Source organism: Halichoeres trimaculatus, unplaced genomic scaffold (genome assembly GCF_033239565.1).
Source record: "Halichoeres trimaculatus isolate MK-OKI-2021-1 unplaced genomic scaffold, fHalTri1.1 fHalTri1_scaffold_2, whole genome shotgun sequence".
Taxonomy (NCBI): domain Eukaryota; kingdom Metazoa; phylum Chordata; class Actinopteri; order Labriformes; family Labridae; genus Halichoeres; species Halichoeres trimaculatus.
Genome location: NW_027437180.1, coordinates 4,318,529 through 4,332,098, shown reverse-complemented (window position 1 = coordinate 4,332,098; position 13,570 = coordinate 4,318,529). Strand labels below are relative to the sequence as shown.

General features: G+C 42.1%; 1 protein-coding gene across 1 annotated transcript in view; it reads left to right on the top strand.

Moving 5' to 3' along the window:
• LOC141810945 (NLR family CARD domain-containing protein 3-like) overlaps nucleotides 1-13,570 on the top strand; it is a 482,659-nt gene that overhangs the window by 79,373 nt on the left and 389,716 nt on the right. The window lies entirely within an intron of this gene.

Genomic DNA, 13,570 nt, shown 5'->3' with positions numbered 1-13,570 from the left:
TGTAAGAGAGTTTGATAGTTAATGTGTAAGAGTTTGATAGTAAACGAAAGAGAGTTTGGAGTTTGATAGTTTGATAGTCAGTGTGTGAGAATTTGATAGTAAATGTAAAAGAAAGTATGATTTATTTCTCTTGGGACCTCCCATAATAATTTACTGAAGTGGAATATTACTTCACATGCAGAATTTATAGAATGTGTGAGATAGAGAAAAAAAAAAGGAAAAAACCTGCTTGCTACTGTACTTATACCCTGCCCCTTTCTTCTCACAGAGGCACAGGGCACAAGGTGTAAAGGTCACCTGCTGATTTAATTTCCCTGAAATGTAATGTTCCTGTGTAGAATAGAAGCTGCAATTTGTGAAAAATATAATGCCTCTTTAAAGTAATCAATAGCAGGGGGCTGTAAGTGGAGCCACTTAATGGTTTTAGAGTCATATCTATAGACATGTGTTTTTCAGTAACGAGCGGTGAGGTCCATGACGAGGGAGGCAGGCACTCAGCTAAAGTTGAAACTTCTATATGTGTGTGTTATATATATGGTGCACTGCTCACATTTGCTAACACAAACTGTTACTGGCCAGCCCTGTCCCTTTAACGCTGTGACAGTCTGTGCTGTGTGTGCGCGCGTGCGACATAGCAGAAGGAGAGACGGTCTGAGTGCACGCCGGTGTGTGTGGTGCGGGAGAACATTATTTTGGTCTTTGTTTCCTCAGTAAATGTGCGGTTGTTCACAAGGTGCACCTTTTTTTCCCTACTCTTTAGTCTTTTCCCTCTCTTTGGCCCCTGACTCCAAGACACCGGTTACCAGCAACGAGCCAAGTAAATAAACGTTAATCAGCTTTCCCACAGACAGACTGAAGTCCCGGAGTTAACAAGACGAAATGCCAATCAAAACCCGAAACATACGTTCACCTGCATTTCTACAGGATTAACATCACAGGAGAAAGAGCAAAATACGAACAAAAATGACCCGTAGCTCAACAGCACAAGAACACAGGCCAGGCATCTCCAGGATACTCTATTAAAAATCTGCACTAACAAACTATCGCGAGACCTCAAAGCGGGAGCGGTATTACAACCTGCGGAGGCAGAGAAGCGCTGTGGGCTGTGCCTCATCGATGCCCACGTTAATCAGCGTGAGACCTTAGTACGCATGCGCGAACCTGCAAAACGTTGTGATTTCAAGTAAACGGTCCCTCTCTCTCTTTCGGAGTCTCTACCTCCGACGCACATTACAAGCATGAAGCCAGCGTGAAACGCTGTCCGTCTCCTCTGTTAGCCTCTCTCTTACTGACAAATCAGCAATTTACTTTTTTACTTTTTAATTATGACAAATTGTATACGAAAAACTGAAAAAAATATATTTTTATGAAAAAAATAAAATCTTGTTAGCCTCAGAGGTTGTTAGACCGCACACCATTGGTGCTTTTGAATTTCTTATCACTAGTTATACATTCAGAAACACCTAAAGTCTGAATCAGTGGATTGTACAGGCATTTATCTTTTTCAATGACTTTTTATCTTCTTCTTTTTTTTTTTTCTGTTGAGTTATTGATAGAGTAGCTGGTTTTGGCCACAATAACAATAAGCTGAGCCCAGATGTTGAGGTGTTTTTTTTTGTGTTTTTTTTTGGTAAATTTAGATTTAATTAAATTGAAAAGATGGATTTAAAAAAAAAGAAGAAGAAGAAGAAGAAGAAAATAAAAAAAGCCTGATAGAATTGTTTTCTCTTTGATTTCTATTTGTTTTAGTTCATCAGTTTTGGCTTAAGTTACGTTTTTAATGTCTGTTTTCCTGTTTGACTTAAGCCGCGTTTCCACCAAGCAGTCCGGTTCAGTTCAGCACGGTTTGTCACGGTATGGTACCGTTAAGCCTGATTTGTTTGCATTACCACAGCAAACTGTGCCATAGCAGTGCAAAGAGACACAGTGTGCCCTGCTAAGAAATCCATCAAAGAAGAAAAACGCTACACAGTAAACAAAGAGCAACAATGGATATCGTCCAGCAATTTGTCTTCTTTGTGATTTCCTTGTGTCTCTTTGTAACAAAGAACAATCAAGCTTTGTTTCAGAGAAGACTGTGCCACCAGGAGAAATGCAGCCACTGTTGCACCATAAGTGACGATTTTGACCGATCAACGGTTTGCAGTGGTGTAGCTCCACCTTCCAAATTAGGATCAGTTTAGTCTGGTGCCCACACTAAGGGCACCAAAAAGTGGCTCATCTTGGTTACTTGGGAATCTGTCCCGGGATCAGTCAGTGGAAACGCTGTAAAACACATGCTGTGCTGAGACGAACTGAACTGAAGCACTTGGTGGAAACGGGGCCTTAGTTTCTTGAGATTTGTGTGTTGTGTGTTTGGGTTCTTTATTTTCAGTTTACTATGGAGTCATTTGGTTCTTGAATGTTGTGATATCACCAAAAGATGACATGGGCAGTGTCCCTAAATGTGGCTGACAGGTCAAAGTTTAAAAAATGAAGTGTCATGGGTTTGAGAGGCAGAAATGTGCTGTCCACATACGTTGACGCTGGGTCCTAATGCCGCGGCCACACCAAACGCGAACACGCGAATTTACTCGCGCGAATGGCCTGTCACGCGCCGCGTGAACGCCCGAGTCTCGCCGCTGGACTTTTTTGACAACCTGAGGCGCGAACACGCGAATGCGCGGTACTGCGCATGCGGAGTAGAGAGCTCATTCATTTAAAGACCGAAAGTCCAAAAGAGCAGCTGAAAAACAATGAGCTGTGGTTTCCAAAGCATGACAGGAGAGTGTGTGAAAGCTTTGGAGATCACAATCAATGCCTGCTGCCTCTCCCTGGTAATCCACCAGCCCTGCTTGGCTGTTCCCTGCGATCTCATCCCCGATCCCCCGAACCTCCGACACCCCGTACCCCCGACCACCCGAACCCCCGACCTATGTTCCCGGAGGTCTCCCTGGGGATAATGAAGGGGTGGAGGAAAGAGAGGAGCACAGAGAACGTTCATCTTTTCCCTGGCTCTGCCCCTGCCCCGCTCCTTCCTCCTCTCTATCAGGCTTAAAACTCCGCTGAGGAAAACACAGTCGGACTCAGTGATAGCCCGTACAGGCAGATCCAGCTGGGAACGAATGTTTTCAGAACTTACATTCAAAACCTGTCTCCTCAGAGACTTTCAACCGAGCCTGATCCTTTTTTCCCGGTCTCTGTAGAGTACACACGTCGTATCGTATAACTCTGGATGATGACACACCGCACAGATTGTTTTCTCCTCCATCCTCCGGCGGAGTTGGAGCCGGAGCAGGCGGCAGTTGCCCCCCAACGTTGTCAAAACAATGACGTCGTGGGGGAATATTTTGAACTCGAGCGAATTCGCGTCTACCGCCCAAACGCGTGAACGCTCCAAACTCGCCGCGCCAAACGCGCGAATCGCGCCGCGAGAGGCGAATCGGCGGCTAAACGCGTCTTTGCATAGACTTTGTATGTAATCGCGCCGCAAATTCGCGTTTGGTGTGGCCACACCATCAGAGGTTCAGCACAAACTAGAAAATCACTCAGAGAGAGCGCAAACCTCAGCCAAGTATTTTGAGACCAGGGCCCTGTTCTACAAAGCAGGATTACTGCCTAGCGAGGTAGCTTTGAGGATACGTTCCGGATTCCCTGTTCTACGACACGGGATCACTCCTCAGCGAGGCGAGTCTCCATGGCAACATACGCTGAACGGCTAACCTGCTCCGGGGCAGGTTAGGTTCCAGATTGAACTCACGGACTATAAAAACCCCGCCCACTGACCAATGAGCCCTCACGATGAAATGGGTAGTCCGTTCTTAGAGGATCCCATGGACATCGGAGACCGCCCCACTCTCTTTTTCGGATGACCACCTTTATGAAAGTTACCGGTTTTCCAGGGAGGGGTTGGTAGTGCATGACACTTTCTACAGGTAGTTAAAGGGAATGAAGAACTCTCATTGCCGTAATAAGATCTTCAATGCCAAGACTTCTGTTCCATGACAATACGTCTTAAAATTGTGACAGGAATTCATGTAGGGCTCATGTGGGCTACATATCACACGAAAAATGTAATATCACACGATAGGAATGAACAAATGAATAAATTAATCTAAGAAATTATTTAGGTATGGTGCATGTTACAGTAAAAGTGCATGGTGAATAGAGCTATTTCAGGATGATAATGGCACAACAGATTTTTTTTGCATTACACTTTCGCATTTAGACTGTCAGCAATTTTCTGCCAGCACTCCTTTCGTGCTTCAGCAGCGGCAACGGTGCTGCTTTTAACGTTAATTACATGTTTCTGTGTGAAGTATGCGGTCCTTCTCTCTCCGGCCTGCTCTGACGCTCCAGACTGCTCCATGTTGGCGATTGGTCAGATGCAGTGGGCTCCGCCTTATATGTGTGCACGCGCTCATTGCCTAGCTGGATCCACTTATGAGGTTGATAGCCAGCGTCGTAAAACCGTGTAGGGAGATCGCCAGCTACCGCGCTCAGTTCAGGGAGGTAGCTCCAAGGCTATCTCGCTAGGCTGAACTTGCTTCGTAGAACAGGGCCCAGAGATTTCAGGGGATCAATCAGTTCACCTTTTAACTATTATTATTATTATTATTATTATTATTATTGTTATTTACATATCTCCCTGCTTCCTTGTGGATCAGGTCTACTGAAACCAAGGGCATATGAGTGGGTTGGACATTGGGGGGAGGGGGCATATATTAGAAACCTTAATAGTGTGAGCAGGATTGTGTCCTAAAAAAACTTCACCACAAAACATTCACTAAATGAAATATAATGCAGTATGAAGCGAGGTCAGCTCACCCCAAGTAACTGATGTCTATCCATGGTTGACTAACCCCAACAAAGACAAACAGATAATCAACAGCACGACAGGGTCATTACAGTTTTTACAGTTCTTAACACACGTGTCTCAAAACACCAATGGATTCCTTCAAACTATGTGACAGGGTCACCTTGCTGAAAAAAAAAAAGAGTGGAAATTATAAGGAAAAAAAAAAGAACTGAGTAACGAAAAATAAGGCTTGGCTTGGTTCACTTTGGTATTGATGTAAGTCCCTGTACTTAAGTTATGTGTACGGAAGCGCATTGCATTCACTGGATAAAAAAAAAAAAATAGACACCTTATCTCGTAATTACGAGATCCTGATCTCGTAATTATGAGAAAAGATCTCGTAATTACGAGAAAAGCAAAATGGAAGTTTCTTCTTCGTGGAATATAGTACAGAAGTACAGAAGCGTAAATCCTACTGCAGTGATAGAGCTGTCCCAGTGCTATGTTCTAACCACCTTCTTGGTTTGAGACAATGTGAAATATTTCTGAAAAACGAAAACCCAAAACAGAAAATCCATGATTTTCTGTCCAGGTTTTAAAAATGGAAAAATGAAAAATGATCAAAAATTGTGTCAAAATTGTTTGTGTGATATTTTGATATCAAATGTGAACTTCTCTATATAAAAATTAGACAAATAACTCACATTGAAGGTTTATACAGACATGTTCCTGAGCTTTTTTTTCCATTATAAGTAACATATCGCTGATGATCCACTCCATCTTATCCGCGCGAATCTGCGCACTTCCATGTGTTTCAATGAGACAGTCAGTGCACGGTCTGCTGCTGTCTGATCTGCTCTCAGATAAACCAAGAAACATCAGAGAAGATGATAAAGTTTTTTTTCTCTCCTTCTTTTTCACCTGTTCCATGAGCTATGAATCATTTCATGCGTAACGGCTTTGCCTTAATTTCTCTTCCGCAGCGCTCTCTCATCAGTAAAGAGGCTGCATTTAGGAAAAAGAGAATTTAAGTATACCAATAAGTAATCTTATAATGGCTCACTTCATGCGTAATGGCTTTGTGCCTTTATTTCTCATCCGCACAATCATCCGATTGTGTTATGAGAACTTCTCCAACATTGCGCAGCAGGTTTTTGGTTTATTCATGGTATTTAGCCCCTCTTCACGTCAGCCTTAAGACTCTTTCACCACCACAGAAGCACTTTGGTTAATCAGATGTGCTCTGATCAATTTCATGACTTTGATCAGGGCTCTAAATTCGTAGACCAGACGCAAACGCAGGCGTACCTGCCCTGCGCCGTCCTTCGCCGCACGGACAGGGTGTGACCGGCGCGACCTTTGCAAATTTCCTGCAGTGCCAAGAGCGGCGCATCCACGCCTCCCTAAATGCTAGAGGGGAGGAAAAGCCATGAGTAGGTTTAACACAGCCGAGCGCTGTGTTCACCAATCAAATGACCACCTCTCTTCGCCATTAAATGCAGCTGAGGGCCGATTGATCTGACTGACCCCCGCCACTGCGGAAATAGTGTGCTGGAAAGAGCCGGTTGCGGAGACGGTCAGAGCCGCTGTCCCTGCAACAGGGGAATGGACAGCGGGGCGCATTGGAGGACACCAAGTGCGTCACTGTGTGGGCCAGCTCCTCTCTGATGTTTCTTGGTTTATCCGAGAGCAGATCAGACAGCAGCAGACTGTGCACTGACTGTCTCATAGAAACACATGGGAGTGCGCAGATGCGCGCGGATAAGATGGAGTGGATCGTCAGCGATATTACTTATAAAAAAAAAGCTCCGGAAGATGTCTGTATAAACCTTCAATGTGAGTTGTCTATTTTTTATATAGAGAAGTTCACATTTAATATCAAAATATCACACAAACAATTTTGACACAATCTTTTATTATTTTTCTTTTTTATATTTTGAATAACCAGGACAGAAAATCGTGATATTTTGTTTTCCCTTGGTGAAAAAAAAAAAAAAAAAAGATTAGCCAATCAGATGAGGCCGCGGTCATGACACTGCTCATCTGTGATTGGCCAAGACTGTGTCAAGGGAAGCCACCCTGTCTTTGGCCTCAAACCAATCAAATCACAGTATCGTCATCCTCGAGCCACTGAATGAAATCAGGGAGGTTAGCACATTAGCAGTGTGCATGAAGCGGTCGGTTGTGTGTTTGAATGGGTGGTTGAATGAATGAATAAGATGTTTAAGCTAAATCAAGAGGACGATGGACGTGTGTGAATGAGTGAGTGAGGGTGGGAGAGTTAAGGGTGTGTGTCGGTGTTCAAAGTAAGCAAAATGAGCGCTCTCTGGGCACTCTAACAGGTCGTTCCGTTACATGAAAAAGCGATATAAAAACTGCAACATAGTCTTTTATGTACCACACTCCCTAAAATTAAAATAAATAAATAAATAAATAAAAAATCCCCACGCCACGCCACTGATAGCACTGCAATAGGATTTACGCTTCTGTACTTCCGTACTATATTCCACGAAGAAGAAACTTCCACTTTGCTTTTCTCGAAATTATGAGATCCTGATCTCGTAATTATGAGAAAAGATCTTGTAATTATGAGATCCTGATGTCGTAATTACGAGATCTTTTCTCGTAATTATGAGATCTTTTCTCGTAATTATGAGATCAGGATCTCGTAATTACGAGATAAGGTGTCTATTTTTTTTATCCACTGAATGCAATGCGCTTCCGTATGGTGCGATAAAAATAATATTGGAAAACAAAGGTGATAAAAGGGAGGATGTGGCGTGGGGGTAGAGGTGTGTGGAGGACAGGGAGAAAGGAGGTGCCGAGGAAACAGAGACAGTGGACTAACGTGGTGCTTAAGGGAAAAAGCACTAAATGAACAGTCATGAAAAGTCGTTGAAATTAATCCCGAAGAAAAGACGTTGAGCTGTGGTGATTGCTGTGGAGGCTGTTTCCTCTCCTCTGACCTTTCTGTGGATGAACACGCGGCAGAGGGGACAAAGGAGCCGTGTATTTTTTTTTTGTTCCCAGATGAAGTTTTTTCCTGTTTCACCAGTGTTTTAATTTTTATCGATTATTTTTTATGGACTATTTTTCCTTTATTTTGTGGATTTTTGAGAGCCCAAACCTTTGGGGCAGGAAGTGCGGGTAGGCGAAGGAGGACTTCTCTTTTGCTAAAAATAAAAAGGACTCTTTAACCTGGAGTATTCAGGGAAAATTTGGTTTTTGTTAGAGGGTTGTTTGGGGATAATTTCAGTTTCATGAAGTCTAAGTTTTGAACAATATTTTGAGTTTGTATTTTTTATTTTATTATTGAGACGTCCACTTTCATGGGCATTAAAGAACGCGTCCTGGTGAGAAAGAGTTTCATATATATATATATATATATATATATATATATATATATATATATATATATATAGATAGATGTGTGTGTGTGTGTGTGTGTGTGTGTGTGAGTGTGTGTGTGTGTGTGTGTGTGTGTGTGTGTGTGTGTGTGTGTGTAATGATTTTATGGTTGTGGTATTTAGTTATTTAAAAAGATCGGGAGAGGTTACATGGTTTTTTTCAAAGTTTGACAAAACAAATCATAGAGTATATAATTACTATCATGCCCCACTAACAAGTCCCCCTTTTTTTGATGTAATGCGGTGGCCATAGGCTGAGCGTTACAACTGTACACACAAACCTGAAAACCTCACACACAAAGTGCTGAACCTGACACTCCCTTGTCAAGATGACTCTTTGCCATCAAATCTCTTCACTGTTCACAAAATGGGACTCATGTTCTCATTTGGTACACACAGCCACATTCTCCAATGACACACATACCACTCAATTGATACACACAGCTCAGCATTTGCTGCTCACTACCAAGCATTCACAGCACACTGAAGTGCAAAACTGAAAACCCAATTATTGAAATGCAACACACAATATAAATGGTAACGGCTTGTGAAACTTACCCCTTTTTTTTTCTTTTAGAAAATGTCTGTGTAGGCCCACTTCTTCAAACATTAAATATCACATAAGTCTGCAGCAAATCATTGTTTTAATTGACAGTGTTTCAGTGCACGGGCATTTCTAAAGAAAATGTTGGTAAAAACTACAGTCAGCACACTGTATTCTATTGATACAGTATCACTGTACAGTAGAGAACACAAGGCAAATAGATTTCCTGTGGTACCTGTTCTCTACTCTGAAGGTCCTGATGAGTCCAGCCACGATGAAACAGCTGAGGTTTGGCTGGACTCTCAGGCCCGTCTCTCTAATGCTCAGACCATGATTCAGAACATGGTCAACAATCGTGGCTCGGATCTGATTATAAATTATTGCCCTCCCCCTCCTCCCTGTCCTCCTACTTCTCGACCTCTCACTCCTCCATCTCCTCCTCTTTTTCTTCCTCTTCCTCCTCTCACTCTTACCCCTCTCCTTCTCTGCTTGTCATTGTCCATTGCTCAGTGCTCACAAAACAAAGCAGGGGCTCACTGCTCTTTTATGCTGCAGTTCTCCTGATTGAAAATTGCTCTCCTGATCTGGGTGTTAAAAGATTTGAATAATTGTGTGTTGATGCTTTGAGATTTCAAATGAGGTGTGTGTGCTATAACTGACCATTGCATGTACAGCTTTGACAACAAGGTGATGTGTAATTGACATCAGAGTGTAAAGAAGGGAGTGTTTAGCTGTGTCAAAATGAGCGATTGGTACATGAAGTGAGGGTTTTGCAAACTGTGTCAAATTATCCATTGTTGTGTGTGAAGAACTGTGAAAACCTGTAACACAGTAACTCAACCCAGGTTTTTCTCATTAAGAGCTGCGAAGGCGCACAAATAAGGAGAGGGCTCAGAGGCAGCTGACCAATCCCAACCATTAGGGCCACACAGACAGAGAAGCGCAAGCAACAGAGAGCCAGAGCAGGGGTTCTCCAACTTTTTTGGGCCAGGGACCCCTCACAGGTAACAAACATTTCAAGGACCCCCTCATCATTCTAACATAGATAAAGCACATGCTGACAATTTGCACTCCTAGATACCCTTGGAGCTATTTGTATTGGTAAAAACATCAATCTAAATACATCAGACTTGTTTCGTAGTGATTAAAAAAACACTTAGATTTGAATCATATCAGTACCACTTGTATACCTTGAAATAGACGATCATTTTATTTCTTGTAGACTCAACATGGTAGCATTTGTACTTTTCAAGTACACTGTAAAAAAAAAAAAAATCTGTAAAAAAAAAACAGTAAAGGCACTGGCAGCAAAGTTTCCAGACAAATACTGTAAAATCACAGTCAATTTACAGCATTTTAATGTGAAAATACTTTTTGTCCCAAGTACAACAGCAAATTTGTAATGCATAAAAACAAACTCTGTCCGTATAACTAAAGATAAATGTCTGCAGATTTACAGTATTAACATGTAATTTTAGATAACAATACAATTTTGAAAGATTTTTCCTAAATTATTACTGTCTGACACCTTCAATATAGTGACAATACAAAGAGTTCTGCAGAAAATACCGCTATTTTACAGGAAAATACTTTTTGTTGTGATGGTGTTTTGTAACTGTGAGTGAGGAGAGTACACAGAGGATATAAGACTGCTGAACATTAAAGTATTGCATAGGGGGGACATGCTGTCTGTGCAACACTGCATGGACCAGCTGTGTAATTCAAATAATATTGTTATTACAATATTTACCAACATAGCAAAGACCATCAACACATCTCATTTATTAAAAACAAAACACAATTCACAAATCACGGGGTACAGGGTCTGCACAATGGAGCACAGACAGCCAGTCCACTCCATGGGGCTCAGAGAGCTGGTTTGCTCCTTGGAGCACAGATGGTCGGTGGAGCACATGCTGTGCCCGGTGTATAGCAGGGTCTCATATCCACAGTGTGTCCTCCTAACTAAGGGTTACAAACACTGTCACAATAAAAATGACTTTACTGTGAAATAAAAGGAAACACAGTAAAATTAAGGAGACAAACTGGTGGAAGACAAGATGACCAGTGATGCAGTGTGTTCTGTTAGGAGGTTTATTGCTTACTTAAAATTGGTCTCTGATCAAAGAACAAATTATTCCTGTATTTTTACAGTGTTTTTCATGTAGTTCTATGTTACTGTGTTTGACTGTAATTTAACAGTGTTTGTCTGGAAACTTTACTGCCAGCTCCTGTACCGTTTTTTTTACACTTCGTTTTTTTTTTTTCAATCAGTGAATTGCGACCACGAGTGAGGAGGGTACAGGGTTCAGCTGGCATAATACCTAAAAAATCATCCAGGATTTCATCTTGCAGTTAATTTCTGCCATCTTACAGATGTGTATATTGTTTTTGAAAAACATTGAAAATACTTTGAAAATTAAGGGTCAATAACCGCAGAATTATTATTTTTTTCACTGCGTAAAATTACTGAAAATATCTGTAAACCTACTAGAATTTTGTTGTTTTACAAGAAAACAGGAAAACAAACTTTCCTCTAAACTTACATTTTTTAAACACTGTAGTAGATCTAAAAAGTTTCAAGAAAAAGAAAAGTACCAAGAGTGGCATTACCCTTTTTTTTTTAATAAATACAGACATTCAAAATGACCAGTCTCATTCAGACCTTCATTGAGTGCTTTAACAAAGAATAAGAACTAGTGATACTTGTTCAAATCATCTGCAGAAAGCTTGCAGATGTGGAGGCCACAGCGTCAGTAGTGGCTGTGGGTGACTGACTGGAGGCGTCCTCGGGGAGGTGGAAGGCTGCTGCAGCAGACCTCCAGCAGAGGGGAGCGCCACTGGACAATCACTCCTCATGGCGCCCCAGCGGGTTGGCCTGGAACCTGGGGATGGTCACATTTGATAAGTGGATGGAGCACAGCTACAGGTAGAAGGCCCCCACCACTCTGCTGGCCTGGAGCTGCTCCAGCTTCCTGTCCCAGGAAGGAGCTGCTGCAAACCAAAGAAATGTGCAGAGGACCTCCACAGATTTTTAGACGGCTCACCTCAGCCTCCTGGGCCACAGCAGCTATGGCAACAAGCTGGATGAGGAGGGCAGGGGAGTCGGTCCAGGTCCTGGCAAACCTCACCCCCCCTCCCCCATCCTCCTCAAAGAGATGTCAGGTGAATGTGGCTCTTTTGGAGTCTAAAGAGTCTTGAAAACAAACAAACAAAAAAAAAACAATAAATAAACACTTTTAAGACTTTTTAATGTCAAACCAACATCAGCTTTTGTTGTTTATAAAGCCACAGAGCCTCAAAATCTCTACTGCTGTGTTTCTCTTAAAGGTTCACACCCAACTATTGATTATCCATGAGCATCATGATCTTCAGGCTGCTGGGAGGCATGCACTGACAGGACAGCTCAGACCTGATCAGCTATGGAGTGACATCTTATGCTGTGATGCTGCCTGCTGTGGAAACAGAAGGTCAGGAACAAGAGGCAGGTGTCAGATCATTGAGCATGGTCCCAGCAGGGTTCAGCTTCAGGCGTCTGATGACAGAAGGAGGAGGTGAATGGACTCACACTCACTAGTGAGTTTTATAAGATTTAAATCAAAGCCCGATGGACCCACACATAGTCATCATCACCTTCAGCATCATCAGGGACATGTCAAGGCTTGGCAAACTACTCTTTCTGTTTATCTATTTTTTTTCTTTCCTGTTACCTCCTGAATGCCTACACCTCCTTTTGGACACAGTGCTCCTTTCAATGATCCCCTTTATTTCAGTTGGTGCTTGTTCAGACTCAACAACATATCCCCAGAGGACAGAGGAAGTCTATCAGAGCTCTCCTCCTCTTCAGACCTGCTTTCTCCTCCAGCTGTGACTGAACTCTAATAGGTGTGAGTGGAATAATGTCTTCAAGCTGTTTGAATGTATTCTTGTCTTATTATACTCGATATGAGCCACATTCAACTTATCAGTCCAGAAAAAGGTCTTGTTTCAAGTTATTTAAAAGAAAAAAATGAGGCCTGAGTTGCTTGTATAAAGTAAAAATATTCTTCCAACGGAAAAAGGAAAATTGAATAATGTCTTAAGACAAGCAACTTTTTTTCGTCTTGCAGATTTTTTACTTGTTACAGGCAATTCAGACCTTGAAACTAGATATTTTTTTGACTTGTCGGGTTGATGTGGCTCATTTTAAGCCTACAAAGACATTTTCTACTGAAAACAAGACAAAAACACTTGATAAGATTTCTTTTTTTTCAGTAAAAGCCAAATGATCCAGTTTAAAAATGAAAGATTTGAAACACACTTGGAGAGGATATTTCATTTCATAATTTTATCCGTACGCTGTCATAACTCCTATGAAGGTGAAGTCTTTAACACTTGAAACCATTTGACAGTTTAATGGGACTGATTCTTGAACTGGTTCAATTGGTATAAAAGTCATATCAAATACTGTGACACCAACAGAAATGCAAACTACACATTGAAACAAAGATGGAAGATGTTGTTTGAACAAGTTTAAAGGTGATTTTTCAGACCAATTAAGTCACTTTGAAATGAGGATGAAGGGCGCCCTCTAGTGACAGAAAGTCCTCACTGCAGCTTCACACAGCTCTTCAAGTGTGTTGGTTGTGTTCAGTCTGGAGCTCACACTGTTTCAGCATCAATGTGCAGCTCAGCTGTGTGTCAAAGCAGGATTCTCCATCCCTGAGTGTTTTCATGATTCCACACAGACTGTGGGACTAGGGATGTATACCGTGGACCGGTGCTTTAATGGACCGGTCCGTAACTGGGTCGGTACCCGAATACCGTGAAGAGTCCGGAAAAACGGTACTTTTGTCGGTCCTT